Source organism: Mus caroli, chromosome 7, assembly GCF_900094665.2.
Source record: "Mus caroli chromosome 7, CAROLI_EIJ_v1.1, whole genome shotgun sequence".
In the NCBI taxonomy this organism is placed as follows: Eukaryota; Metazoa; Chordata; class Mammalia; order Rodentia; family Muridae; genus Mus; species Mus caroli.
The window spans coordinates 36360991-36385854 of record NC_034576.1 but is presented as its reverse complement, the minus strand read 5'-3'; the positions used below and the strand labels follow the sequence as shown (position 1 = coordinate 36385854).

General features: G+C 45.7%; 1 long non-coding RNA gene across 6 annotated transcripts in view; it reads left to right on the top strand.

Moving 5' to 3' along the window:
* Nucleotides 1–24864, top strand: part of LOC110299368 — a 62884-nt gene that overhangs the window by 19432 nt on the left and 18588 nt on the right. For 4 of the 6 annotated variants that reach the window (XR_003837126.1, XR_003837124.1, XR_003837125.1 and 1 more), the window contains 2 exons: nt 11963–12891; nt 13243–13316. This is a non-coding gene — a long non-coding RNA (uncharacterized LOC110299368). The remainder of the gene's footprint in view (nt 1–11962; nt 12892–13242; nt 13317–24864) is intronic. The other 2 variants (XR_003837122.1, XR_003837123.1) reach the window with 2 other exon arrangements.

The following is a 24864-nucleotide window of genomic DNA, read 5'->3' as shown; positions in this document are numbered from 1 at the left end:
ACAGAGAAAGCTTATCATTTCATGGCAGCCAGGAAGCAAAGAGGAAGAGAGGGGCTGGGGGGATCCCCATCAAGGAGTCACTTCCAAAGACTTAACTTCCTGCTACTAGGCTCCACCTTCAAGAGGTTCTCTCACCTCCCAGGAGTATCACAAGCTGGTGACTAACCTTTCATCTTTAGATGTTTGGAGGCCATGTCTGACTCAAATAATAGAAGCTTCTGCTTCAGTATTCTTTCAGTTTTATTTTCCATCTATGGAGCCACAAGCCTCTTATCTCATATCTCATTATAAACATAATTATTCCTTGATATGCAGAAACCTCCTGCCAACATTCCTTAGTATGACATTTAGCAAAGAGAGTTGCCCTTGTGACCAGCTCCAGATAGCCATGCATGCATGAATCCTGCCTGTTGCTGGTGTTGCACATGAAGGGACAGATGGAAACTCCAAGACCAGAAATGCAATCTAGTTCTGCTACTCACAAAGGGCACTGAATGGTCATGAACTTCTTAAAAGAGTGGCATTCTCTGCATGGCTGGTGTTGAGATGATAAACAAGGTTAGGAGGTTCCCTCCCCCATGCTGGATAAATGACATCTCTTTCCATTACTATACCCAGGCCTGGAAGGACTATTTCCTTCCACAGAAATAGTCAAGGCTCTAGGAAGGAAGAACCCACCACAACCTGAGAAAGCACACCTTTTCTCCCAAGAGACATTGAAAGGAACGTCTCAAGGCAGAGACATGTTTCAACCCATTGAACTTCTCTCGCTAGAACTCTACTCTGGGACACAGCATCAGTGGCTTTTCTGTTACTGTGGTGAAATACCCAAGGCTGCATTCTTTAGAAGAAGCGGGGCTTACTAAATTGACAGTTTTGAAGACTGATCGTCCGAACAGCACAATTCTGGATGTAATGAAGACCTGTGAGCTGCATGATATCATGGCCAGAGTACTTGCAAGAGAAGCCGCATGGGCGGGGCATTGGGGTCCAGAAAGGAGAGTTCCATGATGATCTTATTAAAACATTTTACACCTTTATTTTGTGTGGGGTAGTTTTGGGTGGAGGGCGCATGCGCATATGTTTTCCATGACACATAGGGTGGTCGGAGGACATCATTTCAGAGTTAGGTTTGTCCTTCCATCATGTGGATTTTGGGGGGTCAGATTCAGATAACAAAGTTTGGTTGGCAGCAAGCACCTTTACCTGCCAAACCATCTCGCTGGCCTCTCCTGATTACCTTTATACCTTCCAAGGGCAGACCCACCATGACCTGTAACCGTCAACTAGGCACCAATTCTTAAAAGTCCCAACATCTTTTAATTTCCTCATATTGGAACCTAAGCTGTGTGTGTGTGCGTGTGTGCAGTTGTGTGTGTGTGTGAATATGTATAGTTGTGTGCATGTGATTCTATGTGTGTGCACACCACAGAAGGACATCTGGTGTCTCACCCTACCACACTACCACACTTTGCCTTATTCCCTTGAGACAGTCTCCGCCTGGTCCTGGAGCTAGGCTGCCAGCCAGCAAGCTCCAGAGATCTTCTAGTTTTTGGCACCCACAGTTACCTGATGAGCCATCTCCCTAACTCCCTTGAGGAACATACTTAAGTCGTAGCTAAACCCCATTAGCTGATCGTCTTCCAACAAACACCCCAGGACAATCTTTCCTTAGAACCTTTTTTCTTGTATCAGCTACTTTTCTGTTGCTACCACAACCCACTGGGACAATGAATTTACCTGGGCTTATGGCTCCAGAGGGAGTGTCCATAACGCTAGGAGACATGGCATGAAACGGGAATGGAGAGCTGAGATCACATCTTCAGCCATCAACATGAAGCAGAGAGTGAACTAGAAATAGGGTGAGGCTATACACTCAAAGCCCATCACGGGTGATGTCCTTCCTCCAGCGAAGCTGAACCTCCTGTAACCTCTCCAAACAGCACCACTAGCTAAGGATCAAAGGCATGAGCCTGTGGGGACACTTCTCATTCAAATGTCCTGTCCTGTTGAGAATGAGAGTTTTCATTTATAAGCTAGAAGCCACAGGGACTTGACCAATGTGTTCTGGTTTTTCCTCCCAAATTCCTAAGGAAAAAATAACAGCTGAAAAGTCCATTGTGTCCCCTGACGGATCTATGAGTCAGATGACCTCTCAAGTCTATCCACCCAGCCCATGCTCACAGTGGGGAACAACATGTCTCTGATTCTTCAATCATTAAAATCCTTAGAAGCCAAGGTGCCATCTATACACTTGGCTTCCTACACTGTAAGTGCTTTGTACAATTGATTGATTGATTGATTGATTGATGTTTGAAATATAGTGTGCATCCAACGTCAAGATCCTTACGGTGTGATTGTAGCATTCAAATTGTCACTTGTCTTTTCTAAGAATAAACGTCAGATGATGTAAAATGAATAGTGTTGGATTCATTTATTTTACTTTCCACAGACCTTCTGGCTGAAAGGCAGGCTCATAAAACATGTGTATGAGCTGGAAAACCTGGGGTCCTCGCAAGGATGGAAGGGAAAGTGGAATTTAACAACATCACATATCATATTCAGAGTCCAGGTACCAAGCTGCTGTGTGTCGGGGGCTGCGGTAATTAGAATTCTTTTGTGAGTCACTATTTCTTTGTCAGATAGGATTTTGAGACAGGAGAAAAAGCAAACGCTTTTCTTACTTATCAGAACTGACCACTAATTCCTAACCTGACCCACTGACCCACTTTCTCATTCATGAGAACTTTGAGCTCTGTGGAAAAAGCAAGAGGAGAGCTCTCTCTGTCTCTGTCTCTGTCTCTGTCTCTGTCTCATCTTTCTGCCTGTCTCTCTGTTTCTGTCTGTCTGTCTGTCTGTCTGTCTGTCTCTCCTTGGAAGTACCCTCAGAAGGATAGGTTTACAGCCAACACCTGTCTCCATCTTGGGAGGCTGGGATCTTATACTCCCAGCCTTGGCTTTCATAGGACCCCAGCCCATGGCACTTTGTGTCCCTCTAGCCGGTGTTTCCATGGTCCCTGCTCAACTCAACCACTAGCCCAGATAAATAGAGTCCTGCCTTGGTGGCATATAAGGGCTTCTTAGATTAATGGTGTTCTTGCTTTCCTTTTGGAAGCCCCAGAGGGAATATCTGCAGATTTAATTCCCAGTTAAAGGTGGAAGTGTGGGCTTGAATCTTGTATCAGGTATCGCTCCCTACCTGCTCAGCATCTTTAGAAAGGTCAACTCCGGGGAAGATTGGAGCATCAGATCTTCTCCCCAGTGCTGTGGAGAGACTTCTGACCTTTCCTTGGTCCTAATTCCTCCCCATCTCAAGGTTCTCCTCCTGACGTGTTTTTTTCAAGCACTATTTTTATTGAGGTATAATTAATCTTGAGTATACACACACACACACACACACACACAATCTAAATTTAAAAAGAGAATATTTAATTAAAAAATGGCATATTCCTCAAAACAACTAGGTAAAAACAACAAAGAAAGTCTGAGGAGCTGCTACATCCAAGAGTCTAAAGGACACTTAGTCGCCAGGCATGCTAGGCGGGTCCTGCCTAAAAACAAAGACATGAAGAAGGAAATTTGAATACAAGGTGGAGTTTTGTCCATGATGATGTACCTCATAGACTCAGTAACTGTAAAAGTGTGCTGTGCTAATTTAATATGGTAAAAGAAGGAGGTAGTGGACCTGAGACTCTATACTCTCGTTTTAGTGTCATCGTATGATTACAATTATTCTAACACAGGATGCCTGCTTTAACGAAGGGAAGTGTGACATGATGCCTGGTAACATCTCAGCCAAACTGGACCCTTAGGAAGCCTTTAGGTTGCATTCAGGGGCTGAAATGGCCAGGGCGAGGTCAGGAGAAGCTCGCCAAGATGGTCTTCCTTGGTAACCAAGGGTAACCAAGCAATGAGCTCATTACACACACATTTCAGGGATTGCTTGAAAAGCTAGAAATTAACCGGAGAAGATGACTCCATATGCTTGGTTTCTTTAACCTATTACATTCCAGACAGAATGAATGCCGGGCAGAAAGGAAGCCTAGAAGTAAGAAACTTGAGATCCCCAGGAAAGGAGGGGTGGCTGATATCCGGAGGATGCTGTAGCTCTCTAGAAATGAGCCACGCTGCTACAGAAGCTAGCCATTTGGAGCCCTCAATTTCCCAGCCAGTGTCAGGTAGATAGCTCAGATAGGCTTGGGTGGCCCCAGGCATCTGAACTATCCAATTTAATTTTATGCATTTGCGATACCAAAGAGGGTCACCCAGGTAGTTGCTCTTATTTATTGTCTTTGAATGTTGTGTTTGAATACCTCACTGACCACCAGAAATGAACAGGGTTTCATTTATTTACTTATCCGTTTGTTTATTAGTTCTTTCTCCTGTGAGTGTGTGTGTGTGTGTGTGTGTGTGTGTGCGCGCGCGCGCGCGCGTGTCTTCCCTTAGTTTCCTCCCTGATTTCTTCAATGTCTTCAGAACTGAGTCCCGGTTCTAACTCAGTGGAACAATCCCATGAATCCCTGCTGCTCAGGTCGCTCGAAGTGGACTTCTGAACTTCCGCCCTTCGTGCCTTTTCTTTCTTATTGACGTCTCAGCCCTTGAAACAAGGTCTTGGCTCCTTTCTCATTTCAGGATTTCTTTTTGGGTGTGCACGTTTCGGGAGGGAATGGGGGTGGGGGCTAGAACACCTGTCCGCTGATCGCCTGCCACTCCGCATCTGGGCCCCGGCTGACAGGCTTGTCTGCTTTGACTAATGATGTGATTGATGGACAAAATAAGGAAGAACATACAAAAAAACATTTCTGTCTGGGCTGGTGTGTCAGCAAGCCTTCATCAAGTGGCTGCTGAAGGTATATTTTGCCGCACGCCTCATTACACAGTAATGGCATTCCCAGGCAAAGCTGTTTCTTTTCATGACACAAGACAGCAGGCAGCTTTATGGGCGCTGGGCCCACCGAGCCCGGAGGAAGGAGAGGCACACTAAAGAGCGGTCATTTCTAAAAGTGCCTCAAGTTGCTTTTTTGTTGTCATGAATTTAATATGAATCAACACAATATGAAACGGGCATGAGGGATTTTAGTGACTAGTGATTTTTTAAGACTGCTGTCTAAACAGCCATCAAGGAAGAAAGGGGAAAGGGGGGGGGGACGACAAAATCACGATATTTTCTTCCTCCAAACCTGTTGCAAAAAAAGGAGTCATCTGTCAATTTTATTGCATTTAAAAAAGTACACAGAAGCATACAGTCCAAACAAATGTCTTCTTTCAGGCTAAACATGTGGGAAACGCCACATCGCTAATGCCAGAATCATCCCAGTCAGCAAACGGAGTATTCATAACCCCATTCCGACGGCCTGCCTGCTGTGGATGGGGTGACATTCATGAGAATTACAAATGTGGCCTCTTTGTGCGCATAACGATGATCTGAATGTCGGTTCTGGCTGGAACGTGAGGGGTACAGGGAACAAACAGCTTCACATAGCTAACAAGGTACCCACTAGCTTCAGTGCAGGGCTGCGGATGAAAGGGGCTCATGGCTAAATCTCAGAAGCAGGGAAGGCAAATGCTTAGCCTACTCCCCTCTTTCTTCTTTAGGGTACCCTCAGATTTGGTCATAAGTTCCTGCTTCAGATTTTGCAAAGGATTTTAGATTCCTCCATCTTTCTTTCTTTCTTTCTTTCTTTCTTTCTTTCTTTCTTTCTTTCTTTCTTTCTTTCTTTCCTTCTCTCTCTCTTTCCCCTTCTCCTTCTCCTTCTCCTCCTCCTTCTCCTCCTCCTTCTTCTCTTCTCCTTCTCTTCTCTTCTCTTCTCTTCTCTTCTCTTCTCTTCTCTTCTCTTCTCTTCTCTTCTTTCTCTCTCCCTCCCTCTCTCTCTCTCCCTCTCTCTCTCTCTCTCTCTCTGTCTGTCTGTCTCTGTCTTTCCCTCCCTCCCTGCCTCCATCCACTTCCTTCCTTTTTTCTTCTTTCTTTATCTCTCTCATTCTCTCTCTCTCTCTTTCTCTCTCTTCTTTCTTTCTTCTTTTCTTCTTTTCCTGTAGTAAATTTTCTTCACTAAGACATTTGACTACACGTGTTATACTCTTTCCCCTGCACACACATTGGACTGTTTCCAGAGAGAAATGCTTCAAATGAAGTTTCATTTGAAAAACGCTTTTTATTCCTTCCTGCTAACGGTGATGAGTCTTCAGCGGTAGATTGTCGAGAATAATATTCGATTTTAATGAGTTGTGATTAGGAATAAAAAGACTCTCTTCCCATAATAAATACTCGATAACAAATTAGAGGATGTATACAGGATCCTTATCTTTAGTTAAAAAATACGCAAATGCAAAATCTTGTTATGACAAATTTGAGAAAAATCTCCTCGTGTGTATTTTAATTGACTGTTTCGGGAGGCCAAATGATTGACATGTACGTCAATTTTGACACCATGGTGCACACGTTCATGCAAGCTGATGATGGAGAAGACAATAACCGTGTCAATGTGGTAATTAGTCCTCAAGTCCCTGGGGCTGGGGACAACCATGTAGCAGCTTAGAAAGATTCTAAAGGTGCTCAAAGCGAGGCAGCTTGTGACTTATCTGTACAGCAATGAGCTTACAAAGGGAACGAAGGAGGGTGGGCGGTTCTATTTTTCTTCCCTCCTCTTGTCCTCCTCCTGTTTCTTCTTTGAACAAAAGCAGACATTATTGACAGCCTTTGTTAATGTCCCACATCTGTTTGTTATTAGTTCTTAAATTTTGACATCAAGGCAAGTAGTTTTGGGTCAAAAGAGCCAGGGGACTATACCTCCCTGAGAGTTAATGCAGGGCCGAGTTGCTCTCAGAGCAGGAGAACACAGAGTGAGCTGGCCAGCACACACAGCTGCTAAGGTGATGGTAGGCTGGCAAGGGACCCTTGTGGAATCTGGAAGTAGGTGGTTCTCGTCAAGACACCCGGGTTTATCAGTGCAGGGTTTCCAGAGCTGGGCTCACCTTGGAAGGGAGGCATGGTGTCAGAGAGGGGTCAGCTGTGTCTCCTCATGTTCTGCAAGCCTTCTACCCTGCACTGGCTCCTTGGTCTGCAAGCCTAGAGGTACTCTCCTTGTGATTGACAACTTCAAACCTAAGCCATGTTTTATAGCTGTGCCTTCATCAGTGCTAGAATTGCTTTCTGAGGGACTAATCTCCATGCAACGTCGCCACTGTGCAAACAATGTAGAATGTTCTTATAAATACCCAGGAGGGGTAGGTCAGTTGCTGGGATGTAGACTCTTGATGGCATCAAGAGAAAAAGTGAACTCAGGGCCAGATGCCACACTGGCTCTAATGTGGTAGATTCTGTCACAGAAAACATACCAATGTAGGTAAAATAATGAGATGAAGTATAGCCTAGTCATATATTACCTTATCAGGCATTATACACTGTATATAATGATATGTGCTATGTCGCCGTTGTCATCAACACCATGTGATCACAAACACCAGGATGGTTACAGCATCACTGGGCAATAGGGACTTCCAGCTCCATTGTCATAGTAGAGATCATGAGTGTCTTTCATAGTAGACTGTGTCCATCATTGTCGACCAAAACACATGTGAGCTGTGACTCTAAGTTGATATAAATATTCCCTAGCTCTGCTTGGACCAAAAGCGTAACTCTGTAGAAGAGAATCTAAGTCATTCACTGTCAATCACTCATTGTTGAGGGGCAGAAAATCGTGAACCTCTCCCCACTCACAGAAGTATATAGATAACATACATCAGCGTGTATAGGTTAGTACTTTTTATAAGAGAACATGATGTTAAGCAGAGAGGGAGATGGGCGTTGGCCTGGGAGAGGTTAAGGGGAGGAGTTAGTTAAGGGGAGGAGTTAGTTAAGGGGAGGAGTTAGTTAAGGGGANGAGTTAGTTAAGGGGAGGAGTTAGTTAAGGGGAGGAGTTAGTTAAGGGGAAGAGTTAGTTAAGGGGAGGAGTTAAGGGGGGAGTTGAGGATGAATGTAATCAAAATGCATTCTATGAAATTCTTAAAGAATGAAAATAAAAGAATTAATAACTAAATTAAATAAAATAAAGACCTAACAAAAGAATCTCAGAGGCTCCCAGGATCCTATTTATTTATTCTTGGCCAGACTGTGAGAACTGGTACTCTTTCAAAGTCCAGGAGCAGGTAATAGGTATAATATAGTTTCCCTATGTGGTGTCCTGTACCCCAGGGCTGCAATCTCTCCATTCTCCCAGAAGGTCGTTAGTCTCAGAGGCGATGGCTGTAAGACCCACTAAGGAGCCAAATCGTTTAGCAACGGAGATACTGTTCCTCAGCAGAAGGCTAGAGGCCAGGGGGAAGAAGCCTCCAGGTGGATGATGCTAAGCACAGGAAGAGAAAGGGAGAGACCCTCACCTCTGGTGATTTTCTTTAGTCCTCCGGGAAGCAGTCCCCGGGTCACAGGTGGCCCTATGTATTACAGCAGCCCACTACCCCTTCAAGTTTGTCTGTCTGTCTTGACTGATTTTTCACTCACAAAACTTAACATCTGTGAAGATGTCTCCTGCCTTTTGTTCTCTCAACTGCCAGGCACTGAGAAAAGCCTGACGGAAGCGTCACACTGGAAGCCAAGTTCCACCCAAAGCCCTGGTTCCTGGCACAAAGCTTAACTTATTTAGTTATCATGCCATTTCTGCTATTGTTTTCTTCTTCCTTCCTTCCTTCCTTCCTTCCTTCCTTCCTTCCTTCCTTCCTTCCTTCCTTCCTTCCTTTCTTTCTTTCTTTCTTTCTTTCTNCTTCCTTCCTTCCTTCCTTCCTTCCTTCCTTTCTTTCTTTCTTTCTTTCTTTCTTTCTTTCTTTCTTTCTTTCTTTCTTTCTTTCTTTCTTTCTTTTTTCAAGACAGGGTTTCTCTGTATAGCCCTGGCTGTCCTGGAACTCTCTGTAAGCCAGGCTGGCCTTGAACTCAGAAATCTGCCTGCCTCTGCCTCCCAAGTGCTGGAATTAAAGGCGTGTGCCACCACTGCCTGACTTCTCATTTCTGCTATTTTTAATTGAATCAGTTGGCTTACTCAGTCTTGCAAAGATCCTTTTCAAGTCCATTTGGTCCACATGCCCAAAACATTAAAGATGATTTGTTTGTTTGTTTTTGTAGATAATTTTTATTTTTTAGAAGAGGTGTTCATTATGTAGTCCGGGCCAGCAGTGAAGTCCTTTTGTAGACCAGGCTATCCTTGAATTGGATAGCCTCCTGCCTTGGTCACCAATGCTAGGATCACAAGCCTGTGCTAGCACTCCTAGCAAGCAAGCATTTAGATGGGCTCGGAGTTTTTAAACCCACGGATGGCAGAGCAAAGGCAGCAGCATTGAGAGGCTGCACCTTGATCTGAGGGCAGGAGGTAGAGAGAGCACCACTAGAAATGGAAGAAGTCTTTCTGGAACCCCAGAGCCCATCCCAATGACACACCTCCTCTAAGGCCACACCCCCTGAACCTGACCAGCTATTCAAATAGGTGACCCTATGAGGTCATTCTCATTCAAATAGCCACAGCTTGCATTCTAAATACAGGTGGCTATGGGGGCCAGAGGGCCTTCAGAGGACTCTTCTACTCCCAGCAACCTGGCAACAGCAGGCTTCAGAGAGCTGTTCCCAAATCTTGACATTAGCCCACCTGTAGGGTAGGGTGACTGCAGAGGGAGGAGTAACATCCACTGGAAGCCACAGGTGGAGGGTTGTTAGGAAGGGGTTGAGGTGGGTTTAGAACTACTACATCTTGTCTGGGCAGTGAGTGGATGCAAGAAGTGAGTGAATCACAGACCTGAAGTCAAGGTAGACATTCACTTTCCACATCCTTCCTAATTACATGTTGCTTCAGTGGCTTCACTTCGTATAGATTCACGGGCATCAGCTCACGGTTTCCCCCACCTCCAATGCTTATTCCATTACTCCCTACAGTCTGGAACCTGTCAAAGGCCTGTGAGTCTGTCTGCACTTGGGCACAGCCCATGGAGGGAGGGCAGGGGTGGGTGGGCTTCCCTTTGCAGGAAATCAAACCTAAAACCTATCTCCTCACTTTGACTCCTCCCTTCCTCTCTGTCGTCCCTATCTCCTCCTTCTGAGGGACCCCCTTGAGAAGAAGTCTTGTATAACTTTTCAGATGTGTGAGATGGAACAGTTAGCTAGGCTCCGAGGAGACCAGTGTGAATCCCCTGGTTTGTGCCAAGATATAAACCTAAAGCCTGCCTGGATCAGACATGAGCCTTTGTCTCTCTCCGTGCTACGCTAGATGGCTGGTGGGTAGGTCTGAGTACCAGGAGCCCCCTTTCTGCTGCAGCTGTACACATCTGCTCTCCACCTTGGGAATCACCATTCTCGTGGCCGACGTCTTTGAACTTCGATGAGGTGTGTGAAACACCCCATCGACACATCCTATCAGATATCTTTTGAAATGAAAATCTCTTAGATCAGTTTCAACTCATTCCAAATGTCACAAGCACCCTCCAGGCTGAAAAACCAATCTTCCCTCCACCCTTGATTTGTTTGAAATGCGTTATGGGTCTATGGGCAGGAAAGCTGGCACGTGTGGAGCTGAGGATTTAGGGTAGGGATCAGTTCTTCTGGGGGGCTGTGCAGACTGGGCAGTACCTCCTGACGTGCAGTCGTTCACCATCCTCTGAGCTGCTTCACGATGAAGCCTAGGACTTTAGGCTTGATGTTGCCCCATCTTTTCTGTTTCTCCCAGTTCCTGTGCTGTTCAGAGACCAAGCCAAGTCTGCCCTTCTGCACCTCTTACACCATATTGTTATCACTTACCGATCCATGGGTAGTGTTGAGAAAAAGAGGGGTACTCTAGTGTATTCTCCTGCTCCTCCATTTCATACAGTTGCTCTCCTTACCCCCGTGTGTGTGTGTGTGTGTGTGTGTGTGCGCGCGCGTGCGCAGATTTATGCAGACACGCCCCCTGACCCTAGCTATGGTAGTATCAGCTTCATTGCAGGAAGATTTGGTTAATCGCCTGATATTGCTCCAAAGGAGCCTGAAATAAAACTGAAGCACAACAACGCACAAATCATGTCATATACATGACAAAAACAAACGCTATAAAAGGGGAGAAAAGAATTCGAGATACCGTGACTACTAACTTTTATCTATAAATATGACCAGGGCTCTTTTCTGACTCTATTTTGAAATGAAGAGCTATTGTAAAATGGAGAAAGGGAACTTAAAATAATAGGAATTTAAGGCCAAGTGTGTGTTATTAAAAGTTCGTGATGTTGAAGAGCCAAACTCCTATCCCACTACTGAGATTTAATATGTACTTCACACAAAAGTAAATCATGTAATATTTTCATGGCAGGCATAGAATTTTATGGCTTTTATGACTATCATGGAATTGGGATTCATATTTTATAGACAGCTCTAATAACATCAAGAAACTGCTCTGGGAAAAATGGGGGCTTAGAGGAAGACGAATGATCATTCAGCAGAAGCTAAAATCAAGCATAATTAAAGCCCAGAGGTAAAGATGTTTCTGTGGTCTACGGACTCCAGGCGGGCCTAGGTATTCAGCAGGGACCATGGAGTGAAGGGTCATTTTAACAAAATAAGACCCTTACCACCATGGATTATTCCTTCTTACAAATGTCCATCACCAGGGTGGGAGGACAAGCAGACTAGCCCATGCCAACCAGGAAATATCTTGGGAAGGATACTCCGAGGTTTGATGCCCTGCACGTCTCCGTATCTCCTCCTCGGGGAGCAGTCTCTGGTTTTTATAGGGAGCAGATGCAGCTGTAGAGGAAGACTCTTGGGACTTTCCACCTCGCTCACCCTTCCTTGTAGCAAACTACAGTCTCTGCAGCCAGAGCATCTGAGAAGTTAGGAGATAGATCGGAAGTCATCTCACAGCACCTATCCCTTACCGTGTGTGCTTTGCTGAGTTTAGCAAAGATTTCTATCCATGAGGGATGGAGCTGGTGGGCATGTTTCTGTTTTCCTCCTCAGGTACAAGGTTCCCTAGTGCTGTACCAGGTTGGTAACTACAGCCAGGACCATTCAGCCTTGGTGAGTTAAAGCTGAGATTTGATTCTTCATTTAATTCTCCTCCCTGTGCTTCAGAGTATACCATAGCACTCAATTTTGGCACAAGCTGACACACAGACTGTCCCTCCAAATGGCTCCTGTGTTCCTGTCATCCATCTCATGCCTCTTCCGCAATCACATGGTGACCCCAAGTCTCCTCAAACTCACCCCTCTCCTCCAGACACGATGTAAAGCATTGGGCAGTCCATTGATGACCTATGCATGACCACCCTGCATCCATTTACATCAGAGGTCATTTTCTGGCCATTCTCAGGATATACTCCAGACTGTCTGATGACAATGAGTTTTTTTCTAGGTATATCTTGTACTAACCTTGACCTAGCTCTCTTACCATGTGACCTTAGGCTGCTCCTTCTGAGCTCTGCCGGGTTACGTGTCAGGGGAAGGAAGACATCAAGTTTTCCTTCTCTGAAAAATTATGAGCACCGAAGTTTAGCAAAAAAAACCCCATGCTTCGTGTAAGTTGTAAAGTGCTGTGTGCAAGAGGAGCCCAAACACAATGCCTGGGTTAACAGCCCCTCCTCCCCAGTCACATGAACAGACAGTGAGATGGAAGCAGAGCTTCACCTGGCATTTCAGCCTCCCAACGCAGTGTGAAATGTGAGTCCCACGAGCTCTGCTCTGTATCGCTGAATGGTATTTTGAGGCAGTATTTCTGTTCTGTTCTCAGAACTGTCTGAGCCCTGCCTCTAACAGCCTTGGTAGAGAGATGCTCACACGGAAGAATCCCCTCTGAGGGGTTGACAGCAACGGTCCTTCTTCCCCAAGTTACATCTTGGTCCTGCTTCCCTTGTGGCATGCTGGTGAAGCCTGACCTCCCCATAACCCTGGTATGAGGCCGTGATGAATGGGAGGAAGCTCTCTCGGCAGAAATGGTACACAAAAGACAGAGATAGCCCATGTTCTCAGGGGTCCAAGGATTACTCATTCCTGTCAATCAGACCCCAGGAGAATAGAATCCTGGCTGGAACTAACTTAGGGTGAGCAGAGAGGGACTGTAGTCCCCCTGTCCTTGCGGGCAGAAACCCCTCTGGAGATCACACCCCTGGGCCTCTGCCTCTCCCAGTCTTGCTTCTTTAGTTTGCAATGTTGGGGATGGAACCTGGGTCTTGTCCACTTCCAGGCAAATGCTCTACCTCTGAGCCATCTCCTCCTAACCCTTGACTCTTTTTGTATGACAGAGCTGGCTGCAAATCCTGCCCTGAAGGTGGTGGCCCTTGAGAATCCTCTCCAAACTTCTCTTCAAAACCTTAAGGTAATTTCCATTCTCATCAAATGGCTTTGATAAAAATATTCAGCCACCGTCTCCTTTCCATTTGACTCTTAACTTGATAAGACATAATTTGCAATTGATTATTGCTCAGACATTCCTGGCACTGCATGGTGACCTGGTCATACATCTCACTCACTCTCTGCAAATTCAGAATGGGGGTGGAGGTGTTCTTTGACCTTTGACCTTTCTAAGGGGCAACTGTGAGGTCATTTGGGCTATTAAGAATCACGAGATCCTATTCTGCAGCTGACAAGGATGTACCTAGACGCATGAAGTCCTGAATTAACTTTTTTTTTCCTACTCTTGGTAAGACACAGGTATTTTTCAGAGTTGGAAAATGTCTTGAATGAATGAGCTTCGTATATATATGTTTTTAATGTGATTTTCCTGTATTTATTTGGGTGATCACAATTTATGCCAAGTGAAAAGGTTATGTGTCCTGGAAACTGAATTACCTCATTTATTTGTAGACATGATACAGTGCAGAACAGCAGAGGGCTCATCCTCTTTGCTCTGCCCCTGACCTCACCCTGAGCCTGGAGGTGGACATCTCACTGTCAGCCACCTCCTTGGGACCAAAGTAACCACTGCCTTCATAGGCAGGTTCTGAAACCAGTCAGTCTTTGGGGGCTAGTGTGGGTGTCCATTTCTCAATAGTTACCTCAATAGATGCTTTATTACTGTTGATGTTGTTTGAGACAGGATATCTCTATGTACCCAGGCTGCCCTCCAGCTCATGACTGTCCTGAGTCTGGGATTGATGGCTTGTAAGCTTGTGCAACCACCTATTTTCATAAGTAACATCCAGATGCAATCTCCTGTCCTTTCCCAGAAGCCATCCTGCCAGGCTTGGGCTCTGGTCTGTTCCTTTGGAGGGCTCAGCAGAGGTAGTACACCTTGGTTGTCTTTCCATTGCTACACTTCAACCTGAAGACATTTTTAATGGAGTTATTTCCTTCCGGCCTCTCACCAGCCCTGACAGGCCCACTGCATAAAAGAGGGAGGCAGGAGCCCAGAGGATAATGTCCTGGTTTGCTGGTGGCAGGGCCTGCTGAGTGTGGCATGGCCTGTACCGGTCACTTTCCAAGCCTGTGACTGGCCTGTTTACCTAGGACTTCTGGTTGACACTGAATCATCTTCCAGTCCAAGGAAAGGCTCTGCTGGAGGAGAAACAGCTCCGGAGATGCTTGGCTGAGGGTGGGATTTCCCCGTGCCCTCCAAGTCGTACTCTGTCCCTTCTTTGTGACCATGAATCCCATGAATCGGAGCTGTGCCAAGCCTCCATTTGATCGGCTGTTCTCAGGCTTGGCCCTTTTGGCTTGCCTCGCCATCACTTTCATATTACCCGGGAGTAATTGGATATTGGCAACCAATTATGGGATTTTTCACGTCAGCTTCATCAGTGCCTCTTAGACAACTGAGCCAGAGTCTCTTTTAGATGAAGATGAAAATTATAAAAATTTGCATTAATGTCCTTTGAGACATGAAAGCCCTGGACCTGATGGGATGAGAAAAAGGAGACAGTGGCTTGGCCCCTAGTTCCAGGGCGCCAGCCTCCTTGACGCCTGCTTACAGCTGACCCCCGGTATCCTCTGCCTCTCCTTTGCCTGTCCTTTGTTCCTATTAAAATGAAGGTGGCTCTGATTCTGGGGACTGAAGGGAACTTTCTGAAGTGACTACATAGATACATAGAAGACTATGGCTCCAAGGAAGATCTTACAGGCTGCAGAGGAAAGGAGGGGTGGGAACTGAGGGAGAAGGAAGAGTTAGGAGCTGAGGACACAGCTGGAGCCAACATTACCATACTGACCTTGCTGTCCCTAAATGAACCTTGGAGGTCACTACAGGTATTAACCACTTCCCTCCTCACTGGGACAAAACCAACAGAAGCAACTGGAGCAAGGAGGGGGTTATTTTGTTATTTTGGCTCGTGGCTTCAGGGGGACAGTCTGCCCTGGTGTGAAGTGAGGCTTCTCTGACAGTGAGTGTTTTCAGCCTGCCTTGTTCACGGTTTCAAGCCCAGGAAACTGTGAGTAAGACTGGTGGTGGCACCTGGTACTAACCCTTATGGTCTAAACCTAGTGGCCTACATCAGCCAGCTAGGTCCCTTGACTACCAGAACCTCCCAATACAACATAACGGGCTGGGGACCAAGTGCTCACCCACAGGGGCTTTTGCATCCAGACTGTACTGCTGCAGAGTTTCTCATGCCTTTGGCTTTATTGTTTCTCTTCTCTGGGGTGTTCTGTGTTCAGGAAAGGGTGTCAGCCTAGCAACAAAAGCCAGGAGTTATTAGACTGCTTGCTCCTCTCAGTGACACAGTCCCAAGACCTGCTCTTCATGGCCACTGAAAGGATGCCCCATGAGTGAGACTGGTCCAGCTTCTCACTGTGGCATCCTGTTCCTCTTTGAGTGACAATTTCTGGATGGACACAAGCCTTTAGCTCAGTTCCTTATCCAATCAACTAGTGTCTTCCCTGGATCAAGTTTACTTAGAAGTCCTTCCCATGCATGTCTCTGAGGGCTTAGTCTTGAGAAACCACAAGAAGGCAGCCCCAAATGCCAGGTGCGTGATATCCAAAACACGAGGCAGAAGTGGACAGACGGATTGTTCTGGACTCCATCTTCCTTGTTTATCAGCCTTGCAACCACAGGGCAGCTTCAGCTCTGAAGGATGTGGACACTGTGCCGATCTCCTGCCACAAGGCCTGTGAGCTCTGCTCTCTTGGAGCCCTCTGCACGAGCCCACCTGTGCCGGGTGGTGGTGGGCAATCTGATTGATCTGGCATGTCTGGGCTGAGGAGGGGAGTTGAACACTTCTCTCTGGGAGGGATTTTCAGCTCATTTCACAGATGAAATCAATCAGACCTAAACCTCATTCACAGTGGCCATGAGAAGCAAACCGGAACAGTAGGGGGTCAAACGGGAGACTTCCTTGCTCCCTGCCCGTCTGGCTCTACTTTGGCAGTGGGGGCCAGTGGTCCTTGGGCCGTGAGGAAGCATGGTTGCCTTCAAAGCAGGTGCTGCTGCGGAGACGGGTCCACTTGCCAGAGAAATCTGCACCAAACTGGCTCACTGAAGGAAGTCAGGCCTGGAAGATGGCTTCTCCAGCAAAGGCAGACCCTAAATCACGCTACTATAAATTTTCTTTGTCCTCTAGCTATTGTTTGGCTAACTGTGCGGACAAGAGAAAGGGCTCAAGAATGCCTAACAACGATGTATATAGGTTTCTTTTGCTTTCCTAGGGGACATGAGTGGTAAAAATCTGTACCAGGGATTGCATAGCTTTTTTTTGCTGGAGGCAGCTTTGATGAGTAGGCTAAAGCTGTTGACCTTTGAGTGGTAGGGGTGTCTCAGTTTGCTTTCTGATGCTGTAATAAATACCAGGGTCAAAAGCAACTTGGGAAGGAAAGGGTTTGTCTGGCTTCTACATCCCAGGTGCCAGTCTATCATGAAGGGAAGTCAGGGTAGACACCTGGAGGCAGGTGCTGAAGCAGAGACCGTGGAGGAACGCTGCTTACTGGCTTGCTGTCTGTGACTTGCTTAGTCCTCCTTATACAGCTTAGAACCACTTGCCAAAGGGTGGCACTGCCCACCGTGGGTAGGCCGGGCCTTCATCCCAGATGACTCTAGCCTGTGTCAACTTGACAAAAGATATTCAGCACAGAGATGGTTTCTCTGTCTTCCGGTCATCCTCCATAAGCAGACATTGGGATGTTAATGTTAGTCCTTTTCCAGGATGCTAGGGCTCAGCCCTGCAGAACGAAGATGGCGTAAACAACAAATGTAGGCCCTGTGTTGACAATTGCCTCTAGATCCCTGCCTCCTCTCTCAGCCGTAACCAGCCTAGAGCTCACATGGGTGGATGGCATCTCTTTCCCCACAGCTCTGTAACTCTGGGGCCCAGACTGAGAAGCTGATGTGAGAAATGGGTGTCCAAGGTCCCTGCTAACATGAAGAAGATGATCACCTACTTAGATTTGTTGACTGCAGGTTGGCAGGGGGGACCCCTGCCACCACTTCCGTACAAATTGGCTGCTCCTTATGGTTCCAGCTAGGCTAAATGGAAAGGCTTCTTCCACAAGGAAACAACAGTACGAGAGGCCAAAGTTAGTTTTCTTGAGAGAAGCAGGAAAATATCTTCAAGGTACAACTGGACCAGATGAAGTGCAGGTCACATGACCTAAGTCCAGCCAATCACAGTGAACAAATCTGTATGGGCAAAAGGGAAAATCTGCTTCTCCAGTTGCTGGGGAAGTTGCTTGCCTGAAGCTTCTGGCAGCTATCTTAGCACCATGAGGGAGAGGGAAGGGCTGCCTGAGAGCAGAGCCACCACAAAACAAGGAGAGGCAGAGATAGCAAGGGTGGGATGACATTGTTTAGAATCAGGATTCTGGCAGATTTAAGTGTAGACATGGTTCCTTCTTCCTTCCTTCCATCCTTCCGTCCTTCTGTCCTTCCCTCCTTCCTTTCTCCCTTCCTTCCCTCCCTCCCTCCCTCCTTTCTTTCTTTCTTTCTTTCTTTCTTTCTTTCTTTCTTTCTCTCTCTCTCTCTCTCTCTCTCTCTCTTTCTCTCTCTCTCTCTCTTTCTTTCTTTCTTTCTTTCTTCCATTCTCTCCTTTCTTTTTAAATAAACTTTATTATTAAAAATAACTTGCAAACAAATAAAAAACATCACACAAGAAAATCAACCTGACTTCAAATCTGTACAACCCATCGAAACAATACACACAGAGCACGCACACAGAACGGAAGTCAGGGAGTGCTGCGTTAACATTTTATACTTTAAACATGTCTTATGCACTTATCTATCACAAAAACCAAATGACCTACGGCCAGATTATAACTAGGTAATAGTCAGCTTCACATCCTCTTTCATAACCCCAGTCCAACATTAACTTCAGTGTCTCTTCACCCCCTGGTATTTAGCCCTTCTTCCTCCCTTTACACCATGTGGCTCTGTACTTACATATAGGTTTGTTTACACACGTGTTATTGGCCAAGTTCCTTATATAAGAGAGAACATGTGAATCTTTTTCTTTCTGAGACTGTACGCCCTCACTTAGTATTTGTACATTCTAAGTCCATCCTTTTTTTTTTTCTGTACAAGTTTAAGTTCATTTTTCTTTGGAACTGAATATTATCTCTATATAATATGTATGCATAGAGAATATGCACACACATACCAAATTATTTTCATTATCCATCTGTTGATGGGCAACTAGGTTGATTCATAAGAGCTTATAAACCTCTCTTTTGGTGTAAATCAATGTTAGTTCCTTTTCTCAATGCTGAGACAAGCTCCCTGGCAAAATCAACTTAAGGGAGGAAGTGTTGCCTGCAGACTGTGGTTTTAGGGGTTTAAATCTACCACAGAGATAAGGACACTGTGGCACAGTCTGTGGTGAGAGGTGTGGTTAGGAACAAATAACCTGGGAGGTGACAAGGAAGCAGAGACAGAGAGCAAAGCCAGGGCAGGCTCTAACCTTCAAAAGCCCACCCCTAGCAACACATTTCTGTCCCTGGGTCCCCCCTCCCACCCCAAGCACACAGCCATCTAGGGACCAAGTGCTCAAAACAGGAGACTGTGGTATATTTCATATTCAAACCATACAGGTAGCTGGCTTTTAAATATGCTTATCTTTGTAACTGACTTGGGGGCAGATATTAAAAGCTCAAAGGAAGCCCATGATATTGCAGATGTACCTTCAGGAAAATTCATCGAAGTCTGTCCACTCTAACATCATCTTCTTCTTCAATTCCTTTCAACCTTTGTCCTGAGTGCTAAGGAGACAAATCAGGTCTGTAGTTTAAGGAATTTAGAGGAGAGAGGAAAACACACCCTAGGAGGCACCTCCCAGCTAAGGTTTCAAATATATTGTTAAAGGAGTGCGTGCAAATGTACACATTAATTAATCCATGCTAATTGGATGTTGGAAGCAATATGGTGTGGGAACACCGAGAGGCAAGAGATTAATTCTGACTGAAGATACCTGGGAAGGATTCAGAAGAGGCGGGGGTATTGAGTGTAGGCTTTGTGAGAATGAAGGAATCAATGAATTAACACAGTGTCACGCATATTTATATTATCTATTATGTGCTCGAGTTCCCTGTACAACACTGGTAATGAAAAACAGAGAGGACCATAGACATAGGGACCGTGTCTTTTCTTGGCTTCCGATTCTCATCTAGTTGGGGAGATGATGTCTGCTGATAACTTATAATGGGGATGTCACCTAAGGAAGACTGCTTTGCATTTGGGCGTTGTGGTTTGAATGGGAATACCCCACATAGGCACTGGCATGGAAATGTGGCCTGGCTTAGGAGGAGTGCATCCCTACCAGTGAGACTTAAGGTTCCAAAGCCTACAGCCATTCGTTCTCAGTTCACGTTCTTTGCTTCTTGCTCACAGTTCAAGCTGTGGACACTCAGCTTCCCGTTGGGGTGGCATGCCGCCGCCATGGACTCTCATCCTCTGGAACTGTCAGCCCCAATATACCCCTCCTTCTATAAGACATCTTGATCATGGGGTCTTATTAAAGGAAACTGACTACCTGGCTTAATTAAAAAAAAAAAACAAGTTATAATTGCAGAGAGATGCAAGAGGGGAGTCAGAGAAGCAGGTTCTTCTAAGAATGAAGAAGAGCCTTAGGGGGTCTTTAGAACTGGCGAAACAAAGCACCACCTTCAGCCAAGAGCTCGTTCAGTGCGGAGGGAGGTGTGGGCTAAGGCCTGGAGAGGCTTTGACGTTGGGTTTGTGATGCTATGTGATATGTGATGGAAACCCACCGAAGGTTGTGACCATGACCATGGTGTGACTTCTGCTTTGAGAGGATGAATCTTACCAGAGGAGGAGGACTTACTAAGAGGAAGGACATGGTTTTGCCAGCAGTTCCAGGACTAGGGATTTGCCACAATGCCAGTCTTGCTTTTGACTGGTGGCAGCCAGCTCTCGAATGGTGGGTGGTGAATGGGGACAGCGCTTCTCAGTGTTTCTGGTCCCCTATCCTACAAGAGTAGAAAGGATTATTTTCTTCTATTTGAGATCACTCTGGAGAAGAATGCCCGTCTGGTCTAACTTGAGTCTCGAGTCTATCTGATAAGCAATAGGTATCAGGATGGATTGTTGTCGGAACTACCCTCAGCAAGTACCAGCAACTGGAGATGGAGGCAGTTTATTACCAGGGAAAAGGCATCCTTCCCTCTGAGTAACACATTCTGCTCTTTGCTAGGAGAGAGATTTTTATGTATCTGAATCCTCTCCGGTGTGAGTGTTTCATAGCCCTGGGCATGGCCTGGAGGGACCACCTGGGTCCTGAAGAAGGTTGTTAGAGGAAGAATAAAGAGAGACAGGGAGGTGTGGGGAAGGCCGCAATAGTGACCAAGAACATGAGGTATGCTGTAGCCTTGGCCATTCTCACACAACACCCAGGCTATGCCAAAGTTCCTGCCACTGCTGGAACTGGGCATCTGAGTTCCGCAGCAGTCCCTCTTTGGTTGGCTCGTTCAAAGCCTGAATGCCCTATTAATTCTGCCTTCTGCTCATAGCCTTCAGAACACCACTGACAGGTTGAGGATGGACTGACATACTCTTGCTCCTCTCTGTTCAATACTTTATAATATGACCGGGATGTTATCTATTCTGTTTACAATGTGCATGCTGGGGTTGGGGCAGGGAATTGAGATTAAACAGGCCAATGTCTATCTTATCCCCCACGAGGCAAGTGGCCGTGGAGAAAATAACACTGTTTAAGAAGTGGAAAATGTTTACTCACTTGGATCGCTGGGCTAAGAATCTTACCACACACCAGCTGGAATTATCCCCTCACTGTGAGGTAACAGCAATTAGACCTGCACCCCCAGCTCTGGTCCCGCAGCTGGGCTGACAGACACGTCAGATTAATACATCACCAGGTATGGAAGCGCAGTTAGAATTTGACTGAGGTACTTCTAGCCTGAGAAAGGGAACGATTTATCAATGCAAACTTAATAACATCTATTTGAATCTAACTAAAAATCAATATTTCATTACCAAATTGTTAGTGAGAATGAAGAAAAATTGCGGAAGTCGGGCAGTTTGGAGCTGGGGAAGCGTCAGGAGTTCAATGTGAAGACGGGATGATTCATGAGGCCATACCAGAGGAAGGGTGAGGGAGGACGAGTGGAGGAAACTCAGAGGGGGCCCCTCGCTCATGACCTTGGCCGTGAGGAGGGGGGGGGGCACAAGAAAATGAGAGTGACTGTCAGTTCCCTTCAGGGATGGAGCCCTCCATAAATCACAGGAAGCCAGCCCTGGGAGAGAAGAGGAGGGCTGAGCTGGAGGAGGAGATGAGGGCTGGGCATGATGAGGAGGAAACAAATTAACTCTTTGCATTCTGGCAACAAAGTGCGTCTTGACTTTGGACCACATGAAACTCCACCAGAGCGGACTAGATGGATTCCTCGTGGACAGTTCTTGCTAAATCAGGAATCAAGTAGAAAGGGTGAGAAAGGCTGTTTCTAAGCCCATATAACTAAGTTCACACCTCTACTCCCATCAGAAACCAGTAATGGGTCTTTAGTGACTCAGATAAATCAGCTGTTTGGGAGATGAGATGCGGGAGAGGTTGGGACAAAGAGTTCAAAACTGCATTTGAACTGTATTGTAGACTCGGATTTGTCTTTGCTTTTACTGTAGGTCCAGTTCTTCCTTGTGTTTGGCTTCATGGGCCCGGCCATCCTCTGTTAGAGAAGGAATACGCTTGTGTCCTTCAGCAGGGACTAAAGGTGAATCACATGAGATGGGACTCCTCTCTGTAGGCACCCCATCAAATAACTTATGGCCTCTGCTTCTTGGTTCACCAAAGAGCAAGCAAGGTATGACTACTCACAGCTCTTTGGGTCAAGACTGCATTTAGGGAATAGAGAAAACCAATGTGTTTGGCCTTAGCGGCTTAAGTAGTAGCCACCATTTTAGAGTCACTTTCTTTAAAAAGTTAGGGTTTGTTTCTTGGTTCCAAAAGAAAATGTAATCTTTGAACAAAATGTGGGGGATGCATTTTTTTTAACTTAATCGTCTATCTGTAGCAACACTTGTCTACAAGGGAACTAAGGAGGGGTGAATGGACCAAAACCAGTATACAAAGGACAGGGGATTCTTCCACGTCAGCTCTTTTGTTATTTATTTATTTATTTATTTATTTATTTATTTATTTATTTATTTCACATTAGCTCCTGATGAGATTAAATGCACGCTAGTCTACTGCCATCCCAACTTCTGGAGCAAACTTAGCTGTGTACCCCACTCTTCTACCCAGACACTGCTGATGTTCCAGGCATATCAATTCCACTGGCCGTTCTTCTAAGCTGTCTCATGAATGTCCTCATTTACAGCCCTGGGAAGGATGTACTGTTAATTCCTAGGATTAACAATGTAACAGGAAAGGAGCCAGGATCACAAGAGTCAGGTGACTTGCTCCAGCTCACATAGGAAATGACATAACAACACTGAACCAGAACATCAGTTCATCCTGACGCTAATTGTCCTCCTGGCTCCATCTGCAAGGCTGTTATAGAGTCTGTTGGTTCTTCTGTAGCAGTAAGTACCCTTGCTGCATAGAGTCCTCCCTCGGTACTGTCCTGAGTCAGCACGCCTTTGTTATGTCAGCTGGCAGCCCAGGTGCTACCATAAGCTCACATTGTTGAAAGTCTACACTTAACTTGCTCCAAAATCACAGGGAACCAGGTTACAGATTGTTCTTGAAAGCCTTTAGAGTTTTGTTAATATTTTCCCCCATATATGCACTTTAGTCATGAGAAAGGGACAGAGAACAGAGAATTCAATCCCCGTGGGTACTATGGTGCCACTTTGGGTATACCTTAACAAATCAATCACCTGCTCACTTCAGAAGTCCCAAGAAATGTTCTGTTTAAAGTGTGTGTCCAGGGGCATTGAGCAGAAACGAACTTCCAGGACCTCTTCCCAAAGATCGACCATTGGGAAACTTTCCATGCTTGTGGCTGATGTCTCTGGGTTGTCTGCACTTGCATGCTTGACAGAGTCTGAGCATGTGAGTTGGTGCCATACCCACTAGTTAAGAGAAGCAGGTTGTTGTCACTGTGAGTCTTTTGCCCAAATCTCCAGGACCTAATACATTTTCAACATGGCAGTCGTTCCCTGTCTAGGCCTGTACAATGAGGCCAACATGGGGAGCCGCTTCCCCACAAGGAGCACTGCTATGGGGCGAGCACAGGGAAAGGTAACGACTGCTCTTGTTGCTGAGAACTGGCCCTGAGGTGCCCCTTGTGAAGATCAGCTGCAGAACTTTTATCTGCAATGGTGTCCCAGTTTGCTGGCTGTACACTATTTCACAGCGGACAAAAGGAGGTGCTGAAATAGACCTTAGTCACACACGCTATCTGCCATCTGTCTCATGTGTAAGATGGGCCACATTGATACCCAGGGGCTCTAATCAAAGCATGTGTATGAGGTCATATTGTATACCCCAAGGATCAGACTGCAGCTCATCAATGCTGGCCTGGGTGTTGAGGGAAGGGAGCTTAGGAGGAAACTTGACCTTGACCAGGCTATGAACACCTGTTTGTCAATGACACACTTTGTCACTCATCACTCACCCAGGGCCATCTGGGTTAAGTGCTTTCTGTTAGAAATTTTCATGGTTCCTGGATTTTTCCAAGACTGCAGAGAAAATTCTGAGTATGTGTCTGTGGGCCTGGGTGTCTAACTGCTGGTCAAATCGCAGCTTAGAATTCTCTAAATAAATACATAGACATGCTTGGGCAAGTTTAGTGCTTTGAGTATTGCAGAGGAAAAGAACACTTGAACTTGGAACTCACCCAGGGTTGTCATGACAAGAATTTCATGTGGAAGAAGATGACTTTCCTGTAACCACTTCATACATTGTGAAGTTATCAGGAATTAAAGCAAATAAACTACACAAAGGAAAGTTCTTATCCCAGTTCCTGGAACAAATGTGTGACCACGGTAGAATGGTAGAATGGTAGAATGGCCATAATCATTTCTTTATCTCTATCAAAATCCACACCTACAAATCATCATTTCTCCTATACTCATTACTTCAGTTCAGTTCATGTATATATATATATATATATATATATATATATATATATATATATATGGCCCACACAACCAAAAGTACATACTTCAATGCCTCTCTTTGTGGTTTGTAATCTTTCCTTCCCAACAGCTCTCTTGTTTAAGAAGTGGCTTAGTTTCCAGTTACTATTCTTAGTGGCTGAGATAAGTCATCTTACAAAAGGGGAAGGTTTACTTGAGCTCACAGGGTTGGAGGTCCCAGCTGTGCTCCATTGGTCTCCCACTGATTTTGAACCACTTTAAGGCAACAACACATCATGGTGATGACATATATGGATTAAATTGCTTACCTCATTATGTGGAGTCAATGAATAGAGGAGGATGAAGTAGAGTCTCACAGTCACATTTGAGGTCATGTTTCCAATGACCTGAACACCTCCCACTAGGCCACACCTTTTAAATATCTCACCATCTC